At 48.9% G+C, this 27,552-nt stretch overlaps 2 long non-coding RNA genes and 1 pseudogene across 5 annotated transcripts; 2 read left to right on the top strand and 1 right to left on the bottom strand.

Annotated features, from left to right (window-relative positions):
• Positions 1-4,141: 4,141 nt before the first annotated feature.
• On the top strand, positions 4,142-4,660 carry LOC136509461 (uncharacterized). Its single transcript, XR_010772356.1, has 3 exons — positions 4,142-4,268; positions 4,337-4,439; positions 4,525-4,660. It is a non-coding gene; the product is annotated as an uncharacterized lncRNA (long non-coding RNA).
• A 4,811-nt stretch (positions 4,661-9,471) lies between these two features.
• LOC136508379 (uncharacterized) lies at positions 9,472-14,543 on the bottom strand (annotated as a pseudogene).
• A 1,129-nt stretch (positions 14,544-15,672) lies between these two features.
• LOC136506609 (uncharacterized) lies at positions 15,673-23,748 on the top strand. Of its 4 annotated transcripts, none has more exons than XR_010771675.1 (4): positions 15,673-15,926; positions 16,058-16,561; positions 16,800-16,872; positions 23,466-23,748. It is a non-coding gene; the product is annotated as an uncharacterized lncRNA (long non-coding RNA). The 4 variants fall into 4 exon arrangements; XR_010771674.1 differs by having other exon boundaries at positions 16,041-16,561; XR_010771673.1 differs by having other exon boundaries at positions 15,673-15,930.
• The last annotated feature ends 3,804 nt before the right edge of the window (positions 23,749-27,552 follow it).

Here is a 27,552-nt window from a genome sequence, read left to right as displayed (position 1 = left end):
CTCTATGATCGAGGCATACACAACGGAGGAGGCCGTGAACTGGTGTATGAGGTACATAAGAGATGGGAGGGTGATTGGGTTGCCTGTCCATCACCACGAAGGCAAAACCTCAGGAATGGGGTGCACAGGCCGAAAAGTGCGCACCGATGTGCCAAACCGAATGGTGCAAGAAGCTCATTATAGCATCCTTCATCAGTTAGTGAGCATGGAGAAATATATTGAAAAGAACCTGGAAGAGATCCGCGCCGCTAATGATGGACAACGCACGGAGGCATGGGTCCAGAACCATCACAAGAGCAATTTCGTAGACTGGCTCAAAGAGCAACACATACCCCTTGAAGGATGCCCTGATGAAGATACGGAGACCGTTAAGAGGCTTGTGTTAGGCCCATCCAGCCAAATCACCACGTGGCAAGGGTATGACGTCCAGGGCTACAGGTTCCACATGAAAGACAAGGACAAGAAGAGCTCGGCACAGAACTACGGTGTTCGATACGAGGGCGAAGAAGAGTACAAGAGCCAGAGGAGGCAATACTATGGGCAAGTTGAAGAAATATGGGAACTTGACTACGGCCAGAACCTACGCATAACCGTCTTCCATTGCCAGTGGGTCAAACCGAATGCGGTTGCAGTGGACAGTTATGGGCTAACCACCGTGGACCTCAAAAGTATCGGCTACAAAGATGACCCGTGGGTACTAGCAACCAATGTCGCACAAGTGGCCTACTATATATATGCAGAGGACCCAAAAAGGCATGTGGTTGTGTCCGGAAAGCAGCGGATTGTGGGAGCTGATGGGGTGCAGAGTCCCGAACAATACAACAACTACGTAGAGCTCGAGCTTTTTACCGATCACCCAAAGAAGATCAAGGCCGTCGAGGACCGATTCAACAAGTCCAGGATGATGCCGTGGGCCCGCCCCGATGGTGAGAAGAGGACGGTGAAAGCACCTGCACCAAAATGATTTATGTATCCCAGAGACATATATGTATATATATATATATGTAATAATGTAGTGGACTCTATACGTATCCCAGAGATATATATATAATAATGTATCCTAGAGACTCTATATGTAACAATCCCAGATACTCTATATGCATACTCTATAAAAGAGGATAAAATTCTTAAGTGTGCTACAAAAGTCAAGTAATAAAAAGCCAAGGGACCTCAAAAGTATAGACTAATGAATATAGCTAATGAATTAGCTAATGAATTATGTTAGTATAGACTAGTTTCATCTTCATGAGACTTAAAATAGGTAATGAATTCTGAACTGATGATCTTTACCGCGGCGGGCATATAACAGCGCCCGCCGCGGTTAATAGATTAACCGCGGCGGGCAACTTAATAGCCCGCCGCGGTAAACATTTCCCGCGGCGGTCTGTAACGTTGCCCGCCGCGGTTCATCGCAACCTATATAAGCCGTCCCCACCCTCAACATCTCGGTGGTCTTTCGCGCGGTTCAGTTCTACCCCGAAGGGCTGCCAAAATCTCACGCCGCCGCCGCCGCCGGGCTCCACCGCCGATTGAGCTCCTCCGCGCACCGACCCCCGCCCCTGTTCTCCTCCCCATGCCCGGTCCGCGCCCCCGTCCTCCTCTCCCTTGCCCGCGCCCCGCCCCCGTGCTCCTCCGGCGCCCCGTCACCGGAACCCTAGCACCTGCTCTCCAGGCGGCCGGCACCAACACGCCGGTGAGTTACCCTCTACCCCCGTCGCCGCTGCGTTTGCTTACCCATTTCCCCTTTCCCTCCGTTCGTACTGGGGCGTCACGCGTCCACCGCAATGCGCCGGTCGGGTCTGTCCCGTTCGTCTCAGTATTTCAATTCGCTCTAGCCACTCGCAAACTACGGCATTTTGGTTGGCTCCTATCCTAGCACCGCATTGGGGTTGGTTGGCCGGTTGGGGAAACTCTGTAATCGCGGCTGTAGAATGCTCAAAAGGACGAACTCTGTTGCCCTGAGACGAAATTGTCTGGCGTTTTGAATGTTTCTTTTCTAGCTGATAGCATCCGCAGTGTTTCTGTCTAGCTGATAGCATCCGCGGTGTTTCTGTCTGAATCCTTCTGAAAGAGAGGGCGCTACTGCTGCTGCAGTACTACAGTTGATTATAGCGCTGCGGTGGGGTGGTTTGGTGGAAAGATGGGCTATCCTGTATAAATTTTCTACTATCATTTTGCTAACTGGAATTGCTGTGTCTGACAAAATTATATCTTAGATGAAGCTCATCACTAGCATATGCATATATGCTTTTTTATTGTTTTGGAGATGATTGGTCTCAAGTTTATTGTTTAAAAGATCTCCAAAGAGGTGGCTTCCTTTACCCAGGTGTGCATTTGTGCCATTGAACAGGGGAGGGTACTTAGATGAAGCTGATGATAGTTTTCCCTGCCTCACTCGAGATGTTGACATGTTGCTTCTTTATTTCAGTTGGCTTGTCCTCGCTATATTTATGCTTATCTATTGATCAAATTTAGGATCTCTGTTTGTTGAGATTGGTGCCGGGTCTAATAATACTCTGATCTCTGCAACTATTCCTGTTTAAATCTTAGCCTGATTAGTTAATTAGCAAAGTAATGGTGAATGACTCAAAAGTTGTGCAGTAGTTTTGATCACAAACAAACTTGGATCACATCATCAATTCATCATGAGAGAACGAATGGGGAGGGCACATGCAAATTCAGTCAGTATGCACTTACAATACCGAGGCCTGAATTGCTTATCATGTGCTAATATCACATTTTCTTAGGGGTGGTAATTCCTTACTTTTCCATGCTCTCTGCAAAATATTGTTACTTTTTTGGCATTTGCCTCTCTTGCTTGTCATTGGCAGTTTGGCATTGCCAATTGCCATTATGCCCATTAATCCACTGCCTGCACTCTACTACCTACACTCTACTGTCTACTGCCTACACTCTATAGCTTGATGCAAATTTTTTGATTTGTGAAAGTTTTTTGAGATGGCTAGCTACTACTTATCCCCTTACTGGTACTCTACTACTTGATGCAAAATGGTACTTGTATTACCTATTTCTCTCTACCACTGTTGTCTTACTACTGCTGCTGCTACTCTGAATTCAACTGAACAAAGCAGTACTACACTTGGTGAATTTTGAACTGCTATACTACTGATCTATGATGCTTTTGGTGAACCGTAGCATTTGAATTCAATTCTTTTTGCTGCCTATGATGCCAAAGGAATTTATGACAAAATTCTGAGCATATGCCACTGCCTATGATGCACCTTGCCTTTAAACTAATTCTGAGCTAAATTTGTGAGAATTTTGAGATGAATTGGTCACTCTGCTGCAATTTTGCCAAATTTGATATAATTTGTGAGAATTTTGAGATGAATTGGTCACTCCCTCCTTTACTACTAGTATATACTACTACTACTGCCTACCTCTACTTCCTCCTGTACTACTACTAGTATACTACTACTGCTGCTCCTTTTTTTGATTTGTGAAAGGTTTTTATTTAATGGGGCTGCTTCCTTTTTTGGCATATGCAATGATGAACTTTTAAACTTATTGCTGAGGCAGTGGCATATGCAATGATGTGAACCCTTTTATGCTGAGGCAGCGGCGATGATGATCGAGTGCCTCCGCTAAACTAGGATGGCTTGTATACCAGATACAAGCAACCAGTTTAAAAGCGATGTGATGACAATGGGGCAAATCTGAGCCAACTACTACTACTTTACTACTCTAGTACTACCCTACTTTACTACTCTATAACTGTGTCTATACAACTGAAATATGTATTCATTGTAGCTTTCCAATGGCGGAGGAACCGATAAGCGAATGGCGCGACCCTACCCCTAGTGCATCATCATCAACTAGCCTCGAGAGCCAAGTGTCCGTGACCCCTAGGCCAACAAAGAAACGTCGTACAGAGGACGATGATGATCCGACCTACCAACCGAGGGACGACGAAGTTGAAAGTGCGCGGTCTCCAAACCCTAAACAGATGCCGGTGGTGCCTCGAGAATTGAATTTCGAGGATGAAGAAGATCAGGAGAAATGGGTGTATCGTAGCTGCCTACCACTTTGGGTAAGTCGAAGACATGCCTGTAGAGATAAGTGGGTAGCTAGCTAGTATTATTATTTCTCATTGTAACCTGTATTTTGTTTCAATGGCGCAGCCAAGGCCTCGAGGGTCACTGGGTTGCATTTATCATCTACCCTCAGGATGGCAGGGCCTGCGTATTTGATTCGTTGAGAATGCCAAACTTAAAAGGGTACAAGGCCTTTGAAGATTGCCTCAGAGTGTAAGTGACTGAACTGTCTTCTCATATGCGTTCTAATGCCCTGCCTAATACTAGTACATTTCATATAGCGCTTACAAGGAGTACGTGAAGGATCCTGAATGCTATGATCGAAGAACAGAGAATTTTAAGGCTAAGCATAAGAACCGCATCAAAATCAGACGCAACTTTCCGGTAAGTATTTGAAAGGTTTAATTGTGCGTTCTGTTCATAAGCGTTCTAATGCCTGTATTCTAATGCTTGTGTATCGATCATGCAGTGTGCCAAACAACCGGTAGGATCACAAACCTGTGGCTTCTACGTCTGTGAGTACCTGAGGGAGTGCAAGCAGTACAGCAGCAGTTGGAGGGTGCTCAAGAATGGATTGAACTGGTGGAGAGACGTGCAGAGCACCCAACACTCCTTCAAGCAGACAAAGGCGGACATATGTAAGTTTGTCTTAGACAAATGCGTACTTGAAGGGAGCACGTTCTTCAATGAGAACAGCCAGCTAGCGATTTTATCGGAGTACGAGAGGCTGAGGAAATGGCCCACGATGATGCGTCCGCAAGATTACTCCTTAGGGCATGTATAACGACTTTAATATGTAAATGTAATGAATTAACGATGACAAGAACGACTAAGTGAATGTATATATATGTATATTATCTCATGTGTAATGCCTGCATACTTTTTAAGTTTAATCTGTGAAATCTGGATGTGATTTGAATTTGAATTTGAATTTAATTATATGGCTGCTGTATTTTTTTTAATTCAGGAAATAATTTACCGAGGCGGGCAAATAATAATGCCTGCCACGGCTAACATACATAACCGCGGCGGGCTCTGTACCGTGTCCGCCGCGGTAAAATAATTTACCGCGGCGGGCGGTTCAACGTGACCGCCGTGGTAAAAGTATGTTTACCGCGGCGGGCACGTTACAGCGCCCGCCGTGGTAAATCGGTTAACCGCGGCGGGCAAAGCCGCCCGCCGCGGTTAAGCCACGATTTACCGTGGCCTCTAGGCCGCGGCGGACGACTTTGCCCGCCGCGGAAAATCAAAAACGCCCGCCTCCATTAAAGTTTGTGTAGTAGTGGCAAAGAGTGCCCTACGTCCAGTGGGGGGGGGGGAGAGTTCTTGTATTTCTTGCACCGAAGTGCTTGTTGTAGGGGTTACAAGCGGGCGAGAGAGGGAGCTTATCCCAGGTCTCTAAGAGTGGAGTGTTTGATTGCTTGAGATGTTGATCTCTTGCAATGAAGGTGTGTGTTACCGAGTGTGGTGTGGTCTGATCGCAAGTTGTCTGATCTTTTTCGGTGCCTAGAAAGGGTCTCGGCCACTCCCTTTTATAGCCGCAAGGGGGGCACAGGACACTGTACAAGTATACTACGTGGCATTCCTTAACATAGAAGGCAGGTCCGAGCCCTGTAGTTCTTCACTGTAGCGGCATGGTCAGCGGTGTGGTCTCGGTCCTTGGTGTACTGGAGCGACGCGTCGGTCACGCCTGATCCTGTACGACGTGGGAACTCCTGTGGATGTCCGGTGGGCATGGCCTCTTCTATAGAAGACGTGCCGATCCCTGTGTGCTTGACCGGCGTGGAGAGCCGAGGCCGGGTCGGGGCGATGGCGTGGGTGCGTTGATTCCGAGGCTACAGGAGCTTGACCCTATACAACGTGGGGACTCCTGTAGGCGCTGGGCAGGGCATGGTCTGCTCTGTAGACGACGTGCCGATCCCTGTGCGTTGACGACGCAGAGAGCCAAGGCTAGGTCGGCGCAGAGGCTTGGCCGTCGTGGGGGCTCGGCGGGCGCCGGTTCCGAGGCTACAGGGAGCTGAAGCGGATAGACAAGGCTCAGAGGGAGTAGTAGTCATGTGCGTTGATTCCGAGGTTACAGGAATCCGGATGTGACCCGCATGCCGCGCCGTAATGGCCGGCAGTTAATGTCACGCAAGGGTTGGGAGACACAGTGCAGCACAGTGCAGAGCACAGCGGCCAGTGACCCCTGCCCTGTTCCGTCATGGGCAGCGTGGCAATGAGGTGACCCCTGTCCCATTGGTCATGTCGCCGTGCTGCGCCGGCGTGCGGCTGTCGTTGCAGGAGTGGTTGGGAGCATTGAATGGGTGTAACGCCCCGTCAGAGGGATTAGGCAGAGCGGAGATTGCGGTGTAGCTGCCCGAGCCAGCCTCGGGCGAGTCGGCTGGTTCCTGGGGCCTCGGATGAACTAGAGGATTGACTGTTGGGTTACCCCGGGCCGAGCCTGCCTCGGGCGAGTCAGAGAACTAACCGTAGAAGGCTGGCTGGCCGAGCTTGCCTCGGACGTGGTGGGGGCTGCCTGAGGGCATCTTGGCTTTGGTACTTTTCTTTGGGGTCTAAGCAAGTTTTTTCGGATATTGCTTAGGGTACTCCTTATTATGGTACCCGACAGTAGGTAGACCAGGGTTTGAAGTACCACTGCTTCATTATCCTGAAAACATCTCCACTGATTTGCTGCTTCTAAATAAAGAGTATGCCTGGCATATTGGAGGAGGCTTTTCCCAACAAGAGGTGCAAGAGTGGAAGCTTTTATATCACAGTTCTCTTCATGGACAAAGCTTCAACACTTTCTTAGGCAAAGTAACGTGAGTACTCTTCAATTTTGTAGATCTGCTGGAGTGAAAGCCACATTTTTAAAACTTTATTCATAATAATAATAAAGATGTGTTATTATATATGGAAATGGCATAATGAAACTAAGTTCCATCCTTATGATATGATTTTGGTCACTTTTCTTTGTTTAGCAGCCGCATTGATGCCAATTGTCATTGCTAATAATGGGCAAAAACATGGCAATTTTACAACCTATCCTCATGATTCAAGAGAGTCCTTATTCTTGCCCTATCACTGCTCATACTTTCCATCTGAATAATTTTGGACCTATATATGTCCTTCTCTGATATGTTTCTTGTTTTATAGGAATGGAGATGCTCAGACTGTTCTGATTGTTAAGGATACAGAAGGTTCAGTTTATGGTGGATATGCATCACAGCCTTGGGAAAGGCACAGTAATTTTTATGGTGACATGAAGACATTCCTCTTCAAATTATATCCTCAAGCATCCATTTTCCGCCCTACTGGAGCAAACAAGAATTTGCAATGGGTATGTTCTGCTCTGACATATCCTGCTTTTTTTTCCTTCACAGTTTGTGTTACTAATCATCTCCAGAATATAAAGGGTAGTTTACATCATTAGCTTATTTTGACAGTGTGCTATAAACTTCAGCTCTGAGAACATACCCAATGGTATTGGATTTGGAGGGCAGCCACATCATTTCGGACTCTTTTTATCTGCAAATTTCGATCAAGGGCACTCATTTACTTGTAGCACGTTTACCAGCCCTCCCCTTTCCAAGACAAATAGGTTCAGCCCAGAAGTAATTGAATGTTGGGGTATACAAACGAGAGGATCACAAGATGAAAAACTGGAGCTAGTCAAGGGGACAGTCCTCGAGAGATTCAAGGAGGACCGGAACATGCTGAAGATGGTTGGTTTGGCAAATGCGAGTGATTAAGTGCGAATATAACAATGATGTACATGTTGGAGAGCCTGTACAGCACATGTTCATGACACCATGTCTCTGTGTTCTACTGATCATATATTGCTTTTGTCGAATTTATCACTCAAAATATTCATTTGATCCACACTTTGTAACAATTGACCTAGATGATGGTCTATCATAAGTTCATTTCATTAACTTTAGTGGGATATGCAAGTGAGGATGGTGTAGCGATGGATCAACCCAAGCTATGCCAAAGAGCTAGCTCAGTTGGTTAGTGCTTTCCGACGACACCTCTTTGGGCTGGGGGCAAATAAAAATTCCCTCGCTGGCGTAGCCAGAGTTCGGGGTTTTTTTCCGCGATCGGGAGAATCGCTTTCTTCTTAATGAAATACGGGTGGGGGGCCTCTCCCCCTTCGATCGTGTTTTTTTTTATCAACCCAAACAATTATTCAAACCAACCTAAAATATGACAAGTGATAAGGTAAATGATGATCTTTACAAAGACCATCCCTTCTTTCAGTCACCGGAGGCAAGATAACAATGGTAGAAGTCTCGTAGGAATGACTAAAAATGCATTGGATTGTGCACATGGTATCGCCAGAGGCAAGATAAGAATGGTAAAGTCTCATAGGAATTGAATAAAAAACGTTGGATTATGCACATGGTACATGTAGGGAATTGACAGTGACGTACTTATCTGTCAAGCCTTTGCATTTGAGGGTTTGTGTGGTTATGATACAATAGTAAAAGGCCAGCTACCGACACGTCTGTATGAAATATTTGTGCCACAGTTTATTAGGGTCATTGCTCAAAAATAATTATAATGAACAAAATAGTAGGTTTCATAACTATTCCATTACAGGCTAGAATTGTAGAGTACTGAACACATTTACCAGAATTGACAGAAAGCCAGGGTTAGTCGCTATCCGTAAAGAAACTCGATTGTTCCTCCCAATGGTTCTCTAATAGTTTTGACAGAAGTGTTAGCTGCAGAAAGAAGAGACATATGCTAATAGCCTAATACAATGCACACTTCACATCTCAAATTGCACGGCTAAAGCTTGGGTCTTGTTAAGCCATAGTAAACCACTAGAGAGCTCTTAGAAAATTGGCAATATCAGAACATGGGTAATGCCGAATTCTTGGCAAGGATACATTTAAAGAAGATTCGGGGGGCAGAAACAAATGTTTGGTTTGTGAGCGAGGAAATCCAAAACTCTTGTACGAATTATATGGACATAGCCAAAGTTTATTTAGTATAAAACAAGTGAATGTGATCTATAGACATGGTCTCCGTCTGTTGGACGGGTGCCATTTATGGCGCTACAAAACACTTTCTTTTATGAATTAGTAGTAGTAATACATATGACAGAAAAAAATAATAGTAGTAGTAAATCGGTCACTGCCCTTTTCTATGCAGAGCGGTGGATGCTATGTCAAAGGCTTAAAGCACAGCTGATTCAAACTTGACTGTCACGTTTCAAGCTTTCCCAGTAACGCCTGCAACAAATAACACCGCGAGTCTGCTATCCGCCACTGTAAATCAAGCAAAGATCCTACTGATCCCAAACCAGCAGAAGAGTTTAGGCGCCACGCAGAACGTCCCTAAAGCAGCAACATAAGACCTTGCCATTTCTTTGGCAGAATTTGAAAAGATGGCGTTCAGTTTCCACCTAAACATCACACTTTACCGATAGAGGTATACTAACAATAAATTTGTCAAGATCCACATTACAACAATTTTCTGGTGCCAGAGTGCAGCACGTCTATAAAGATTTGTAAGGAACAATATATAGTAACATAATACGGCAAGGTACTGTGAAAGTTAGCATAAGCAATGATAGTATTTGTCACAACTGGGAATCTCATATCCTTTTGATACTGCTATAAACTGCTATGCTGGTATAAACTGGTAGACAAGTGTTGGTTTACGCCTGAAAATGGGGTATGAGAAGAATATTGTGTTAAATGCATGATTATACCCATTGAATCAAATTGATTAATAAAATATATAAAAATATAATGTGCAAAAAGAAAAGGGGTATGAGAAGAATATTGATAATATCAATATTGTTGACAGAAAGCACAAACATAGCACTTCATATCATCAATAAAAAATATAAGCTAGTTCTAGGATTACTTCGTTTCGACCATTTTAATATAAACCAATTATGTAGATTTGCAGCATGCCACCAGTGTCATGAAAAAAAATCCCAATCCCAACACATAGTTACTTTGGTCAAAACTACATAAACGTAGAAATCACTAGTCAGAGTGTCAGACCCAGCAGTGTGTTAAACTAGCTAATACTTGATCACTGACAACCATTCATCCTGCCAAACTCACCCTGCCGAACTCAACTTGCTGCTACGGGTGAAGGAGGCCAACGAAGAGAGCTTGGGAAGGGCGGCAACAATATGGCATAGAGGGATACGGTGCATCAGTTGGATATAATGTGAGTAGGGCTGTGCCTCTGTGTTGAATACAGTTACCCAAATGTGAACGATTGTTTCAGGATAATGAGAAAAGGGGGCACTTGATAATTAGTTATTTTGGGATAACCGGTGGCTGGGCAGGCCATTGCACACATGAACCTTACACTAAACTAAGGCATCCACCTCTACTATGGTAGGCTGGTAGCACAAAACAGTAGTAGGTAATGAGACAAATGGGCAAAATCTCTATATGTAGGAAGCACCTTACAACATCATACCGGAGTTGCTGCGGAGGTTGTAGGGGTGGAAGAGGGGAGGACGTGGCTGGAAGCCCCGTCGTCGGCGCCCTGGCGCCATGGCTGCTGCTCGCGGGAAGGAAGAGGGAAGAGGCGGCTAGGGCAAAGTAATTCTCCCGGCTCCCTTCAGGAAGCCGGAAACAATAATATGTTTCTGCTTAATTCCTCCAAATTGTCTTACAAAGATATATATATATATATATATATATATATATATATATATATATATATATATATATATATATATATATATATATATATATATAGCTATCCCTCTCATCTAACAATAGGAATTATCAATATGGTGCTAAATATGATAAATTGGGCCTTGAGCCCCTGATCCCTGCGCCCACATTAGCCACTAATGGGCCTGCGCCTGGTATAGGAGATGCCGGTCATAACATCTCGGACGACGTGGTGGGCAGCGGCGCGGTGGAGGAGATCGGCAGCGACGCGGAGGGCGGAGGGGCCGACATCGTTCCAGGCAACGCTGATACCAGGTTGATAGGACTAGTAGCCCTACCGGAGTTGCTGCGGAGGTTGTAGGGGTGGAAGAGGGGAGGACGTGGCTGGAAGCCCTGTCGTCGGCGCCCTGGTGCCATGGCTGCTGCTCGCGGGAAGGAAGAGGGAAGAGGCGGCTAGGGCAAAGTAATTCTCCCGGCTCCCTTCAGGAAGCCGGAAACAATAATATGTTTTTGCTTAATTCCTCCAAATTATCTTACAAAGATATATATATAGCTATCCCTCTCATCTAACAATAGGAATTATCAATATAGTGCTAAATATGATAAATTGGGCCTTGAGCCCCTAATCCCTGCGCCTACATTAGCCACTAATGGGCCTGCGCCTGGTATAGGAGATGCCGATCATAACAAGCATCTTATTAATTTTGCAACCATTCTGCATTCAGTAATAAAGGCAAGGGTGGAAAGCTCCCACACAAAGTGAGGTCTGGTGAAGGAAATATCTAGGAAAATGCAGTAATGCACATTATAAAGGCTTGTTTGGAAGATGGGTTATATAATGCTGCAGTATAATTGTATAAATGACGTAAATTTCAACTAATAGATATGAAAATAACATAATGTGACATTAAAAAAAGGAATGAAACAATTAATTGGTTGTGCGAATTGGATTTGCATACAAAACAAGGGCTTGCGAGTAGCATAAGAACTGGCATGTAGGATTACAAATAAAGAGGGTATTGGCAAACTGAGCACAGCTCAGGTGGTTGGGTTTCTTGTGGTGGAACATGCCCATCCAGGTTAAAGTACACTTGAGCAGTGGCAGATTTTCAAGGAGGGGCCAATAGTTTTCAAGTTATCTCTGTGTATAAATCTCTAATACTTCCTAAGTACTAACCATAGACATCGTTAGGAAAATGCAATTGCTAGGGGGGCACTTTGGCCTCTACATAGCTCCGTTACTGCACACAATTGCTCGCATTTTCCTAGATTTATTCCAAGATTTAATGGCCTTGTTTTTTTTACAACAAGATTTAACGGCCTTGTTCTTTCAGTGGTAGGCAACATACTCATTGACAGTGAGGCTCATGTCATGACTTTGTCAATCTCGAGACATAGGGGTATGGTGTGTATGCTTGCATTCATAGAGATGAGTGTACGTACATGTATGCATGCCTACGTTGTACTGTGATTTAAAAAATAATAAAGGTATTGGCAAATTCTAGTCCAAGATTGATGAACCATGTGTTGGTATAGAAAACAAGGGATGAAGGACTAGCCTCATTATTGATCTTGCTCTTCATATTCCACAAACCATCCATCAGCATCCCTTGCTCTTCTGAATAGTAGTCCTCGGTTCCTACAAGCACATAATGGAACAATCTTCTAGGTAGCCCAAAACAAAACAAGTAACTGTAGGGAGAGACAGTGCAGAAAGAAAATAAACTAAATACACTTACATACCACAGATCACGATTGCAGCAGCTGAAGATATAGTGGATGAGGCTACTTGGTCCCGGTGCACGGCCATACAGGCTGCAATTATCAATTGCTGGTGTCAAACTGCCACTACTGAGGTGGTACTGTGCAAGATAGGGTTGTCTTGAACGCTTGTAGACAACATTGTCACCCTTGACTGTAGGCAGGATCTTAGAGGAGACACTTAGGTTCCTTTCTCCAAGACATAAGGTATTGCCTCCAATGTTGTCTACTGGGATAAACCTTTGCAGCACAAGGTCTGCGAGTTTGCAAACTAAAATTTGTGACACTAAAAGGTCATTGTGTCCAAGCACCAAGATCTCTGTGCCACATTGTACCAGACCATCAGGCTGGATGAATTTGCCTGTGGGGATTGTGGCAATCAACTTCGGTGGTTGTAGTTGAGGATCTGCACCGGCCCCATCCTGTTCGGGAGGGTCAATCTGGAAGACCTGGTGCATTTCATCTAATCTGGGAGTATACACTTGGCAAAAAATGTATAGCTTTCCCTGGAACGACAATGGTGAATAGATCAAAGGGCATTGCCAGCTTCACAGGGTCCATTGCCTATCCTGGGAGGTAGCATAGGCTACACGCGCTACGTCATGAAGCGCAAGCATGATGGTCATGGCTCCAGCTTTGAAGGAAACAGAAGCACAAACAAATCTTACAAGTCTTCTTATCCTGTGTAGTGTAGGGCCGTTGGGTAGCCAAGAGTCGACCTGTGGCTGTGGGAGGAGGGTCCCTAGGGGTGGGAGCTCAGTGATGTCGCCGGTGAAAGGGTGGAGAAGGCAAACGGTGCCTTCCTGGTCTGAGTTCCGCAGCAGAAGCAGGAGGCCATCAACTGAGTCAATGGCACAGTGATCCCCTAGGAGCAGGATCTGGACGCAGACCAAGGTCCCTGTGTCGAGGTTGAGGAAGTGGACATACCCATGCAGGTTGGGGTGTCCTGGGTACAGGTAGTGGCCCTCGGGAAGCAACATCCAGCGGCGCGGGTGGAAGCGCGGGTCAGTGACCCCGCGGCCACTCGGGGAGATGGTGCTGGACCGCCAGCTCGTGCAGACGGCTCGGAAGCGGACGTAGTCCAGAAAGTCACTGTCAAGCAGGCGCGACGCCACCATATGAATAAGATCTTCAGGCAGTGACACCCAGCAAGATCCAGGGCCCAAGGTGTGGCGGCACTTCCATGTGCTGCCCCCAGCTGCCTGAGACGATGACATCTTGAGTGATTGCAGCTCTCGTTTGGCGATCTGATCCACCAAGACAGCAGTCAGAACAGAAAAGATATAAGATTAAAATTCCTTGCATACATAGGGCAGTCCTATGCAATGTTTCACATGCAATTTTGTATAATCCATACTCAAAAAACGTTATACAAGTACAAATTTGCCAATTCAGTATAATCCATATTAAAAAAGCACGAGGTGTGGACTTTACAAGGTCTCAAAATGTATCAAGTTCAATTCTGAAACAGTACCCATAAAATGGCAACAGTATTTTCATTCTTCCTTAAAAGCAATAATCCATATTCCTAAAGAGCAATGCAATATTTCCAATACCTCGACTATCTAGCAGCAGTAACATAAAATGGAATTGTTAGGAATTGAACTAAATGCTTCAACTGTAAATGGCAGTGTCTAAGTAGCAGAAGTTTAAAATTGAACCTCACCACTTCATCAATGACTAGATGAGATGAGACCAAGAGCAGTGGAGAGCTGCGCGGCTCTTGCCTGACAACTGCAGACTGCAGTCCTGCAGAAGGGCTGTCGGGGCTTACGGCTGATCGAGGTAGTGAGGAGCCAAGGGGGTAGCGGCTGTCTGCCTAGCCGTGTGCTCGAGGCGCGGCGGCCGGAGACGCGTATCAACAAGCGGCGACGGATCTGTCTTGGACGGGAACCCTAGCAGGGTGTGACGGCGGATGGTGGGCGCCGGAAGGCGGTTACCGACTGGGAAATGGACCTTGGACTTGACGCAGGTGTGGATCCATTGGACAGACGGACCCTGAGCACGAGCCGGAGCTGGCGGTAGCGGCGGGCGCGGCGAGTGAGAAGGGGAGCAGAGCGGCCGAACAGTTGGGAGAGAGAAAGGACCTGGCCTACTCTTTTCTTTTGAGTGCTCGGTATTTTTTTGGCTGGTCGGTTTAGGCCGAATGCTGGATTTTTTTTCCGTTTCGGTACTTTTTCTCTGTGAAAATAAAATGAATCCTGTAAAATTTCTACATTCCAAACAAATTTTTTTTATGCTCGATTTAGCGTTTGGAGCGGAGGAATGTGCCGAGCAGTCTTCTCCGTGTCGCATTTTTCTATTGGGCCCTTTTTTTTATTTGGCTTAAGTGGAAGATTCGTTGTAATCTATCTATAAAAGACTATAAATTTGGGAGGTGTCACATCGTGATTACTGTTCATCCAACACACCCCACACTCAGATCTCTGTGGGTCAACAGTACCGGGTATCGGGTCCACGCTGAACACGGATCCGGGATGAACAGTCCCCAGCCCGATAAGGAACAGTACCACCCCTTCTTTTTTACAGTAACGGATCCGTGATGACCAGTCCTCAACCCGATAAGGAACAGTACCACCCCTTCCTCCCCCGCCCTCGAGCGCTTCCTGTTGCCCGCGCTTCGCGCGGGGTTACCTGCTAGTAATCTATAAAAGCCTGGGCCTGTTTGGAATGCAGGAATGCAAAACGAAGGAATAGAAAAAAACACAGGAATAGAGTAGAGCAAAAAGTCAAAAACTATAGGATTTGAAAACACAGGAATAAAAACTTTGAGGTGTTTGGATCACAGGAAAACAAAAATGTCACATGTGCCTAAGAAACAAAGCTTTCATGGTTGAAAGCTTGAGAAAATATTGTAGGAATTTTTCCCTTGTGTTTCCTTGGATGTTTTTTTCCCTATGTTTTGTGAAGCAAGGTTAGCCTTTCCTTTGAAAAGGAATGTAACATTCCTTTGTTCCAAACACCAAGTGGAGGAAACTTTCCTATATAATTCAATCCTTTATTTTTCCTTTGAAAATCCTCCATTCCAAACAAGCCCTTACATGTGTGACAGGTTAGCTACAGCCATCCGATTCCCTCACCCAAATCCCTGTTCATCCACAGTTCTCTGCCCGTGCCCGTCCGATCCTGCTCCCCATGCGCTGGATGCCCGCCACGCTCCATGCACCCGCTGCGCCCCTCCTGTTTTCTCCGCTCGCCCTTATCCTCTGCCCACATCCACCGACACCCACCAAAAAAACAAAACAAAAAAAAACACAACGGCAGCTCCCCTTCCTCCGGCCAGCGCGAGCGGCACGGAGCGGCTTCGGCCCCGCCAGCCGCACCCTGCACCAGCGACCCCGCCTGCGTCGCAAGCGGCACCCCGGCGGCACAGCCGAGGCGGCCCTGGCTGCCTCTTCCTCAGCGACCGGCCCAGCGTCGTCTCTTCCTCTCTGTCGGTGGCAGAGGCTCATCTCGGGCATCGGATCCCTAGGCAGGTGACTGCTTCCTTTTCCTCTTTCGTCCCGTGCCTCCTCCCCCGCATCCTCTCTCCCTCCGTTTCTCCCTTTGCGCAAGCGCAACTGATTGGGCGCCGCTGCGGTCTAAGCCGCCTCTCCTATGTAGGAGCCGCCCATTCCACTGCCGGCTCTCGAGGACTGCTCTGTATGTCCCTCCCTCTCGCACCTTCAGGTTTCATCTTAATCTGACCATGTGCCTCATTTTTAAGTGATTTCCCGGCTTCCTCTTCTCATGTAAGATCGCATAGACATGCTAACTTCGGACAACCTCCATACTGCTATCTGATGCGCGTATTTATCATACGGATTTCATTCCTGCACAATATTTCTTACTGATTCAAGTGCTACGCCAATGAACACCTGCTGTTTCTTCCCTAATGCTTGGTGCATGTGATGCAATTTTTTTTTGGATAGCCTCTGATGAAAATGAGCTCCCATGTAGCTTGGGAATATAGACTGATGATCTTGAAAGGCCCACGGATTCTATCTCTTGGTCCAAGGAAAGAACAACTTCACTGATTCTATCTCTTGGTCCAGGGAAAGAACAACTTGAGATGCTACATGTAATTGATTCCTCATGAACTGTGATTCATTGCGATTTCTATAAGAGGTAACTCATACTCAGATCTCCATACTTTTGCCGACCTATTGGTTCTTAGGTTCAGTTGTTTCATAAATTCTGCGTGCCATATTTGGGCTACCTACTATTAGTTTCCGGCTGTTCTTTGGCCCCAGTTCGTTTGTACCTTGCTGTTTTGCTTTTGTTATAATTCAGTCAATTTCGATTACGCTGCTTGCTTTCTCACTTCACAGTTCATTTTTCTCATACATTCTATCTCTTGGTCCAGGGAAAGAGCAACTTTAGGTGCTACATGAAATTGACTCCTCATGAACTGTGATTCATTCCAATTTCTATAAGAGGTAACTCATATGCTCAGATCTCTGTATTTTTCCCAACCTATTGGTTCTTAGGTTCGATTGTTTTAGAAATTCTGCGTGCCATATTTGGGATACTTGCTACTTCTATTAGTTTCCGGCTGTTCTTCTGTTATGGTCGGCAAGACGTATGAACACCGAGCCAAGGAGCAATGTGGCTGAGCACGGACACCACCGGCCAGGGGCCAAGGTTCCAGACTTGGTCAGCTATCAGTTTGTTTAGATTTGATTTGATTAGAAGTTTCCTTAATTCTAGCGTCAGGTTGTTGGGTCAGATTGTATAAGAATCAAACTTTACAAATTAATGAGATTAGCCTGGGATTGTGTCATCTTGACACCCTTGGGCGCCAAGCGTCCTCTGTTCCACTTCCTCTCACGAGTTGCCCTAGCGCCACCACGGCTCTAAGCCGCCGCCAGCGCCAGCACCCCCATCCTCTCCACTCACCTCCATACGCCCTACGCAGCAAGGCTAAGCGCCATAACAACTTGGTATCAGAGACCTCGCCGCAAATGGATTCCTCGGCCGCCTCCACCAACGCCTCTGCGCCCTCGATCCCACCCGCCTCCTCCACCGTCCCAACCTCCGGGGTGTCCCTGCCGTTGGTCACCATGACCGGCGCCCTGGTGAACTCCACGCCGGCCGCCGCACCACCAACGCTGGCATCCATCGCAGAGATGCTCGCCAGCATGCAGCTCCAGATGTCCGCCATGAACAATCACCTGGCGCATCAGGGCGCCCGGCTCTCTGCCCTCGATGGGCGTCCGGTGTTCTCGCAATTCGGCTTGCCCGGGTATGGGGGAATCCTGACTCTGCCCACGACCTCCTCGCCAGTGATCACGGAGATCGCGGTAGGCACCGCGGACTCTTCCGCATCGGCGTCGGTGTCACCTTCACTGCCGCTGTCCCTCCCGGCGCCGCTGCCTCCACAGCAGCCGGCCGCAGCCCCGCAGGCTTCCCAGCCGGCGCCATCGCCGCCGTCCACCGGTGTGCCGATCACCCAGATCGCTTTCCCGCACTCCCCGTCGCCAATACCAGGGTTCGGGGCCGTGGCTTCCATGCCGACCCCGGCCTCCTCCCACATGGCTCCCTCGCCGCCGTACCCACCACCCCCGTCGGAGTTCGAGGCCGCCATTGTGCTGAAGTACCACAAGATCACATTCGAAACTTACGAAGGAAGGGAGGATCCTCTGGGATGGCTCAACAAATGCGAGCAATTCTTCAGGGGCCAACTCACGCGCGAGGTGGACAAAGTCTGGATGGCATCCTATCATCTCAAGGGTGTCGCCCAGTAGTGGTACCTCGTCCTGGAGACGGACATTGGCCGACCCTCATGGCCGGACTTTTGCCGCTACTGCTTGCAGTGCTTCGGCCCCGCCCTCAACACCAACCATTTGGCGGACCTGGCTCGCCTGCCATTCGGGGCGAACGTGGACACATACATGGAAGCTTCCTAGGCCCGGGCGGCGCACGCCGGTGATCTGACCACGTTGCAGCGCGCGAAGCTCTTCACCGGGGGTCTCCCAGATTATATCCGGGTGGACGTCGAGCTCCATCAACCTCAAAACCTGCAGCACGCCATGCACTTGGCCCAAGCCTTCGAACGGCGCAACGCCCCACAGCGACCACCCCTACCGGCACCCTAGCGGTCCGCACGCCGTCCGGTTGGGGCCCTGCCGGCTCCGTCGGCATCCAGTGGCTCGTCAGGGGCCTCGACGGACGCCACCAAATCCTTCAAGCGCCTCACGCAGGAAGAGATGGCGGAACGCCGCAAGCTGGGGCTGTGCTATAATTGTGATGAACCATTCGTCCGTGGTCACAAATGTGCCCGCCTATTCTACCTCGAGGCTCCGGATTACATTGTGGAGGAGCCAGAAGAGTCGGACAATGACCCGCCGGTAGAGGAGCAGCAGTTCGACCCCGACAAGCCCATGATCTCTCTATCTACAGCAACGGGCATCCGTGCGCGCGACACCATGCAGCTGCGCGTCAAGATCAGTGCCCACGAGTTCACGGCGCTCCTGGATTCGGGCTCCACGCATAACTTCATCAACCCCGACACCGCCAGCCGCGCCGGCCTCCGGTTCACCGACAGCGCCGGTGCCCACGTCATCGTCGCGAACGGTGACCGCGTCGAGTGCCAAGGCCTCGCTCGCGGTGTGTAACTTCGGATCAGCGCCGAGCGCTTCACGGTGGACTGTTTCTCCATTCCGCTGGCGCCATACGACATGGTTCTCGGCCTCACGTGGTTGAGGTCGTTGGGGCCCATCCTCTGGGACTTTGTGACACTGCGCATGGCCTTCACGTTTTAGGGCCGCTGCGTGGTGTGGGCTGGGGTCGGCGCGCCGCCCGCGACTCCAGCAGCCTCCCTGTTCACGACCGACCTCTACACCGACAAAGGGTCCGAGCGCGACCTACTAGAGCGCCTGCTCGAGGCCTACCAGGACGTCTTTGCTGAGCCAGTGGGGCTCCCACCGGCCAGAGCATGCAATCACCACATCCATTTAAAGCCGGGTACCGAGCCGGTGGCGGTACGCCCCTATCGCTACCCGCAACTGCAGAAGGATGAGTTAGAGCGGCAGTGCGATGAGATGCTCCAACATGGCCTCATCTAGTACAGCACGTCACCATTCTCCGCGCCCGTGCTGTTGGTCAAGAAGCAAGATGACTCCTGGCGGTTTTGCGTCGATTATCGGGCGCTCAACGCCGTGACGGTGAAGGACAAGTTCCCAATCCTAGTTGTTGAGGAACTCCTAGATGAGCTGCATGGTGCCAAGTTCTTCACCAAATTGGATCTCAGGTCGGGCTATCATTAGGTGCGTGTTGCGACTGCAGATGTACACAAGACGGCGTTCCGGACACACCATGGACACTTTCGAGTTCCTGGTGATGCCGTTCGGCTTGTCCAACGCACCATCGATGTTCCAGGCGCTCATGAACCACGTCCTCAAGCTGTTCCTCCGCCACTGCGTCCTCGTCTTCTTCGACGACATCCTCATCTACAGCGTGTCGTGGACGGAGCACCTTCGTGCCGTCCTCGATGTCCTGCGTGCGCACCAGCTCCACCTCAAGCAGTCCAAGTGCTCGTTCGCCACAGCCGCGGTCCACTACCTTGGCCATGTCATCACGGTGGATGGGGTGGCCATGGACACAGCCAAGGTGGCGGCCATGCAGTCGTGGCCTCGCCCACGAGCGGCGTGCGGTCTCCGGGGCTTCCTTGGCCTCGCCGGATACTACCGGTGCTTCATCAAGAACTACGGCGTCATAGCGGCGCCATTGACGCAGCTACTCCGCAAGGATGCTTTCCAGTGGTCCGACACGGCGGATGCGGCTTTCTCCGAGCTCAAGGCCGCTCTCACCTCGGCACCGGTGCTGCACCTTCCCGACTTCTCCGCCACGTTCGTCGTCGACTGCGACGCCTCAGGATCCGGGTTTGGCGTGGGTGCTGCACCAGGACGGCGCGCCCATCGCTTTCTTCAGCCGCCCGTTCGCAGCACGCCACCTGAAGGTCGCGGCTTATGAGTGCGAGCTCATCGGTCTCGTCCAGGCGGTGCGACACTAGCGGCCCTATCTTTGAGGACGAGCGTTCGTCGTGCGGACGGACCACTACGCCTTGAAATTCATGCTGGACCAGCGTCTATCTACAATTCCACAGCATCATTGGATTAGCAAACTGTTTGGGTATGATTTCAGGGTCGAATTTCGCCCCGGTCGCTCCAACGTCGTCGCCGACGCTCTCTCCAGGCGGGACGGTGAGGAGCCGCTGCGGGCCGCTCTCTCTGGGGCGCCCGCAGCCTGTTTCTCGGCTGTCTCGGTGCCTACCTTCCGGCTCTTCGACGACCTGCGCCGGGAGGTGGAGGCCGACCACACCCTGCGCGCTCGCCGCGACACCGTGGCCGCCGGGAACCACGGCGACTCCTGGTGCGTCCGCGAAGGGCTGCTGCTGCACAAGGGCCGCGTCTTCGTGCCTAGCTCCTCGCCGCTCCTCGACGACGTCCTCCAGCTCGCCCACACGGGGGGGGGGGGGGCACGAGGGCATTCAGAAGACTTTACTCTGCCTCCGCACGGAATTCTTCGTGGAGCACAACCGCCGCGTCGTCGGCAACTTTGTGCGGTCCTGCGCGATGTGTCAGCGGAACAAGATGGACACTCTTCATCCGGCCGGGTTGCTGCAGCCCCTGCCGGTGCCGTCGCGCGTTTGGGCCGACATCTCCCTCGACTTCATCGAAGCCCTGCCCAAGGTCCATGGCAAGAGCGTGCTGCTCACGGTGGTGGACAGGTTCTTGAAGTACGCCCATTTTATTCCACTCGGCCACCCGTATACAGCATCGTCGGTGGCCCGCACTTTCTTCTAGGACATCGTCAGGCTCCACGGCTTTCCGGAGTCGATCGTCAGCGACCGTGATCCGGTGTTCACAGGTCATGTGTGGCGCGACCTCTTTCGTCATGCCGGCGTCAAGCTCAGCATGAGCTCTGCGTTCCACCCGCAGACAGATGGGCAGTCCAAGGCCGTCAACAAAACCATCACCATGTACCTTCAATGTTTGACAGGTGATCGGCCGCGTGACTGGCTCGACTGGCTTCCGTGGGGCGAGTTTTGCTACAACTCGGCCTACCACACGGCAGACATCCCCGTTCCAGGTGGTGTACGGTCGTGCTCCCCCAGACTTGCTGCCCTATGTCCCAGGGCAGGCACGCATGGACGCGGTGGACACCCTGCTCGCCAACAGGGATGAGTTCCTTGAGGAGGTGCGTGCTCGTCTTCTTCAAGCTCAGGAGCATGCCCGCCGGTTCTACGACGCCAACCACCGCGACCTCGAGTTCGCCGTCGGCGATTGGGTTCTCCTTCGGATGCTTCACCGCCACACGAAGAACCTGGTGCCTGGGGGCAGGGGCAAGCTGGCGCCCAAGTACACCGGGCCGTTCCAGGTGATCGGCCGCGTCGGTGAGGTGGCGTACCGTCTCCAGCTTCCAGATGGCCCGTGCATCCACGACGTCTTCCATGTGGGCGTCCTGAAGCTGTTCCGGGGTACACCGCCCTCTGCTGCACCGGCCCTGCCTCCTCTACGCCACGGTCGGCCGCTGCAGCGCCCGGAACGCGTGCTCCGATCGGAACTTCGCCACGGCGTGTGGCACGTTCTCGTCGAGTGGGCGGGCATGCCGGTGTCTGAAGCGACTTGGGAGCCGGTCCCTGCGTTTCGCGAAGCTCACCCCTCCTTCCAGCTCGAGGACGAGCTGTTCCCCGAGGGGGGGGGAGATGTTATGGTCGGCAAGACGTATGAACGCCGAGCCAAGGAGCAACGTGGCTGAGCACGGACACCACCGGCCAGGGCCCAAGGTTCCAGACTTGGTCAGCTAGACTTGGTCAGCTATCAGTTTATTTAGATTTGATTTGATTAGAAGTTTCCTTAATTCTAGCGTCAGGTTGTTGGGTCAGATTGTATAAGAATCAAACTTTGCAAATTAATGAGATTAGCCTGGGATTGTGTCATCTTGACACCCTTGGGCGCCCAGCGTCCTCTGTTCCACTTCCTCTCACGAGTTGCCCTAGCGCCACCACGGCTCCAAGCCGCCGCCAGCGCCAGCACCCCCATCCTCTCCACGCACCTCCATACGCCCTACGCAGCAAGGCTAAGCGCCATAACATCTTCAGCCCCAGTTCGTCTGTACCTTCCTGTTTTATTTTTGTTATAAATTGGTGCTCTACGATGACATGCTTTAGGTCTCACCTTTTTCCAAGATGCCTCCAAAATTCATGTCTCTGTTTCTTAAAACACTTCTAATTTGGGTGTTATTTTCCTTCATTATCTCATGGTTCCATGTCAATTGTTTGGTATAATTCAGATCCAATGGTGTTCTTATCCCACTGGAATATTTTGCCCTTACCGTTTATTACTTCTGCTGAAAAGATGAGGTGGCAGAGGTTGATGCTTTACATAATTCGTCTTATTCAAAAATTTGTGTAAAATATCACTTCTTTCGTCGTGGTTTGGTTTATTAATAAAAATTCTTCAAGAATGACTTAAATTTGACTATATTTGCACAAATTTTTTGAATAAGACGAGTGGTCAAACTTGGGGCCAAAAAAGCCAAACGTCTTACAATTTGGGATGGAGTGAGTATAAGTTACCCAAATTCCATTTTCTATTTTTGATTTTCATACATAGCTCGCGTTCGAAACAAGCTAGCTCGAGCTAGCAAATAAGACATGCCAAGCTTGATATCTACCCCAATTGTACCGAACTAGCTTGATATGTACCCCTTATAGTACAATATTAAGTTCCTAACAACAGTGGTACTATTCAAACTTTCAGAGCAAGTTACTCGGTTATGTTCTCAAACCATTTTAGTCCTACTGTCTGATAAAATATGTTGCTACGTAGGTTTACGTTTCCTGCTCTTTACATAATCCTGTTTCTGTTTGCTCCATAATCTATAGTATTGCACCACTTTGCTGTCATCAGGTGTTAAGCCCCCTGCCACCCACCCAAACGACGATTTTCTCAGTTAAATGCTCTGTTTGTTAATCTCTTTTACTTCTACTATCAACTTTCAAACCTCCTCCTTGGTCTGTACACAGGTATCAATTGGTTCAAGTGTAAAGAGAGTAGATTTCTGCGTTTTTGGTTCAGTACATATGCAAGATCAGCATCTTCCCACCATCAGCACATGTCCATCGAATCACCAAACCTTCTTACTTTCGTAGTCCTATTGTTCCTGTATAAAATCTGTTATTATGTTTACTCTGTTTATACATGGTACAAAACTACGTGTTGTATTTGGATCATAATTGCCTGATGTATACCACCTTTGCCACTACACCTAACTATATATATATAGAGAGAGAGAGAGAGATGCCAATATATATATGCCAATAATAAAACGGTGATAGTCCAGGGCGGGTGTCCGGATACGGACGGACGCGTCCTTATCCATCCGGATCCTGTGTTCAGTCCGCGTTTATAGAAAAAAAAATCTCACTGCTCATTCCCCTTCAGACCTGCGGCTCATCCTCATCCACTCGCGGACTTCGCCCACGTCGCTCGCTGTAGCTCTAGTCTGCGCGCCTCCAGCTTGCCGTCGGAACGGCCAGCGCTGTCCCTGGCGCCGGACGCTCGCCCTGACCTGCTCGTCGGCGCCGCCAGACGCAAAGAGCCGCTCGTTGGTGCCGCCCTCGCCTAGGGCCGCTCGCCGGCGCCACCCTGTAGGAGCCAGGCGTGTCCATGCCCGTGCTTGCGCCTCCTATCGCGGCTAGTGCTCCATCCACCTGCTGTGTTCCTAGCCGAGGTCCGCGCCGCCAACAAGCTCTGCAGCAAGCTCCGCACACTCCAGTGGCCTCGAGCTCCACAACAACGAGCACCATTCGTCCAAGCAAATATATTTTAGAGAAATGTTGCAACTGGCTTCTAGCGGGCCGTGCCATCCCTCCTCCTCCTCCCTTCCTCCCTCCTGTCCCCACGCCCTCCATGCCACCGTAGATGATTGATACGACAGTAGCTTATGGCAAGGTAGGTAGTAACTGAGCCCTTCTCCTCCTTTCGTACACCTCTTGTGGATTTGGATATGAGGAATGCAACTGTGCCTAGGGTTTCAACGAGCTCTGTTGTTGTAAGCTTGTTTCTGTTGTTGTAGTAGCGTAACGCTTGTTTGATGTTGTTGCACACTTATTGTTGCAACGCTTGTTTGATGTTGTTGTAATAATATGTTCATGGTGTTTCAATTGCTTCAACCTATTTGTTGCAGTACTTTGTTCGGTGTTGTTGCAATAATATATTCATAGTGTTTCAACTGCTTCAACCTATTTGTTGCAATACTTTATTCGGTGTTGTTAATATGTTCATGGCGTTTCAACTGCCTCAACCTATTTGTTTCAGCAGTCTGTTTAGTGTTGTTGCAATAATATGTTCATGGCGTTTCAACTACTTCCACCTATTTGTTGCAGCAGTTTGTTCGGTGTTGTTGTAATAATATGTTTATGGTGTTTTTAGGTGTTTTTGTAACTATTTCATACATATATTTTAAATATTTTATTTGTCTTCAAACGTATGTTGTAATTATTGCGACCGGATGTTTCAAAACTGGATCAATTGTTGCAACTCACTTATCATCTTTGTACTATCTGCTCGACGCCAGGCGTGACATGGAGGCGTTTGGTGTTAGGCATAGGTGGTGGTGGTCCCCATGAGTCCCTTGTGCTTGCGGACCGATATAATTCTCCTCGATGTCAAGCGTGGCATAGAGGCGTTGGGTGTCACGCATGGTCCCCACGAGCCCCATGTGTTTGTGGACCGGTGCAGGGCTAGCAGGCGCGAGATGGGTGGCAGAGGCGCGAGCGTGCAAGCGCAGCAGTGTGAGTGCGCGTGCAAGCGCATCAGTGTGGATGCGGGTACAAGAAACATGAAAAAAAAAAATATAGATACTCCTACGTCCCAAAATAAGTGTCGTTCTCGCTTCCCGAAGAAACGACTACCGGTAATTATATATTAAAATATATAAATATTTATGCTAAGTAATTAGTATCATCGAAAAGATCTTTCAGTCTAGTTTTTTAACAAATTTATTTAAAAATATTAATATTGCACGTATTTTCTACAAATCGAGTCAAACTCATGGCACGAAAACCTTAAAACATCACTCATTTTTGGACGGAGGGAGTAAATAACAACGAGAGCAGAGAGGAACTAAGGCCTTAGTTTAGTTGCCAAGCTTTGGATGTGCAAAGTTGGCAAAATGTAATGTAGCGTCACGGTAGCATTTCGTTTGTATTTGGTAATAATTGTCCAACCGTTGACTAATTAGGCTCAAAATGTTCGTCTCGCAAAAGTACAACCAAATTGTGCAATTAGTTTTTAATTTCGTATACTTTTAGTATTCCATGCATGTACCGCAAGTTTGATGTGACGGGAAATCTTCTTTTTACATAGTGACAAAGTTAGGAGTTTGGGATGAACTAAACGAGGGATAACTCAATCGATTGATTGGACTAGGCGGGCAGCAGGCACCGGCGTCCAGACGCATTAGCCTTGTTTAGCCCTTGTTTAGTTCACGAAAACTTTTTTCAAAAAGTGCTACAGTAGCCATCACATTAAATCTTGCGATACATGTATGGAGCATTAAATGTAGACGAAAAAAACTAATTGCACAGTTTGGTTGAAAATTGCGAGACGAACGTTTTGAGCCTAATTAGTCTATGATTGAATACTAATTGTCAAATAACAACGAAAGTGCTACAGTAGCCAAATTTCCACCTTTCACCCAACTAAACGAGGGCTTAGTTCCCCTCTAAAATGAAAAAGTGCAAAGATTCCCCATCATGTCACCGTCACATCAAATCTTTAGACACATGCATGGAGTATTAAATGTAGGTAAAAAATAACTAATTACACAGTTTGCTTGTATTTTGCGAGACGAATCTTTTGAGCCTAATTAGTCAATGTTTAAACAATAATTAACAAATACAAACGAAATGTTACAGTCAGAAGTGGAACTAAATGAGGCCTAGTGCGCCGGACGTTCGGGCGCTACGGCAACCGATAATAAAAAGACGAAATTTCTGTGTACTTTTTTTTTCCGTTCGGACGCTGCTCATTACCAAACGAGCTGGCTCATTACCAAACGAGCTGGCTTATTATAAAACGAGTCGAGCTTGAGCCGAGCCATTAACGAGCGAGTCGAGCGAGCTAGCGAGTTACGAGTTTTTTTTTGTCCAGCCTTAGCTAGAGCATAAGGACACTCCCAATGCACAAACCATCATGGTTTTTATATATATTTATTGCCACATGATTTAATGAGAAAAGAGAGCCAAAAACAAAGAAACCGACTCTTATTTAGGCCCCGTTTAGATCCAAATTTTTTTGGATTTTGGCTACCGTAGCACTTTCGTTTGTATTGGGCAATTAGTGTCTAATTATGGACTAATTAGGTTCAAAAGTTTCGTCTCGCGATTTATCACCTAACAATTAATTTTTTTTCGTCTATATTTAGTACTTCATGCATGCACCGCAAGATTCGATGCGACAGATACTGCGCAAAAAAATTTTAATCTAAACATGCCCTTAGACTCGACATCTTCACACATCACGAAGTCGCATGAAACTATCAGCCTGTTCGAGAGGCCGTATCGTATCGTGGATTATTTACTGCTGGCTGGTTTGGTGTGAGAGAAAAACGCTGTTTCCGAGCGAAAATTTACTATGGATTAGAGCAAGCGAACAGCCTGTATATCGCGCCGCGTTGGGAAGGAATTCATGGTTTCCATGGGCACCTGCAGATCCTGTGCGCCCGCGCGCGGACGCAGACCCACTCTCGCCGGCTCACCACGGCCAAGCGCGCCCGCCGCGAAGCCTCGCCGAGCCCGCCGCAGGACCTCGCGCGCCGCCACAGCTCGTGCGGCCGCCGCGGAGCCTCGCTTGCCGGCTCGCCGCAACGCAGCGACGACATCCTCGCGCGTCGCCGCGAAGCCCCGGTAGCCGGCTCGCCGCTGCTCAGCAGGTTCCCCGTGGGACCTCACGTGCCGCCGCAGGCCTCACTCGCCGGCTCGCGTGCTGTCGCGGAGCCTCGCTCACGCGGACCGCCGGTGGTACCTCGCGCGGCAGGCTCCTCGCTCCGGCCCCAAGCCTATCGCACCGCAAGGGCCGCTGCCGATGGCAACGGCAGCGGCAAGGATG

This window comes from Miscanthus floridulus, chromosome 15, assembly GCF_019320115.1.
Source record: "Miscanthus floridulus cultivar M001 chromosome 15, ASM1932011v1, whole genome shotgun sequence".
NCBI classification, from domain to species: Eukaryota; Viridiplantae; Streptophyta; class Magnoliopsida; order Poales; family Poaceae; genus Miscanthus; species Miscanthus floridulus.
This window is presented reverse-complemented; position numbering and strand designations above follow the sequence as displayed.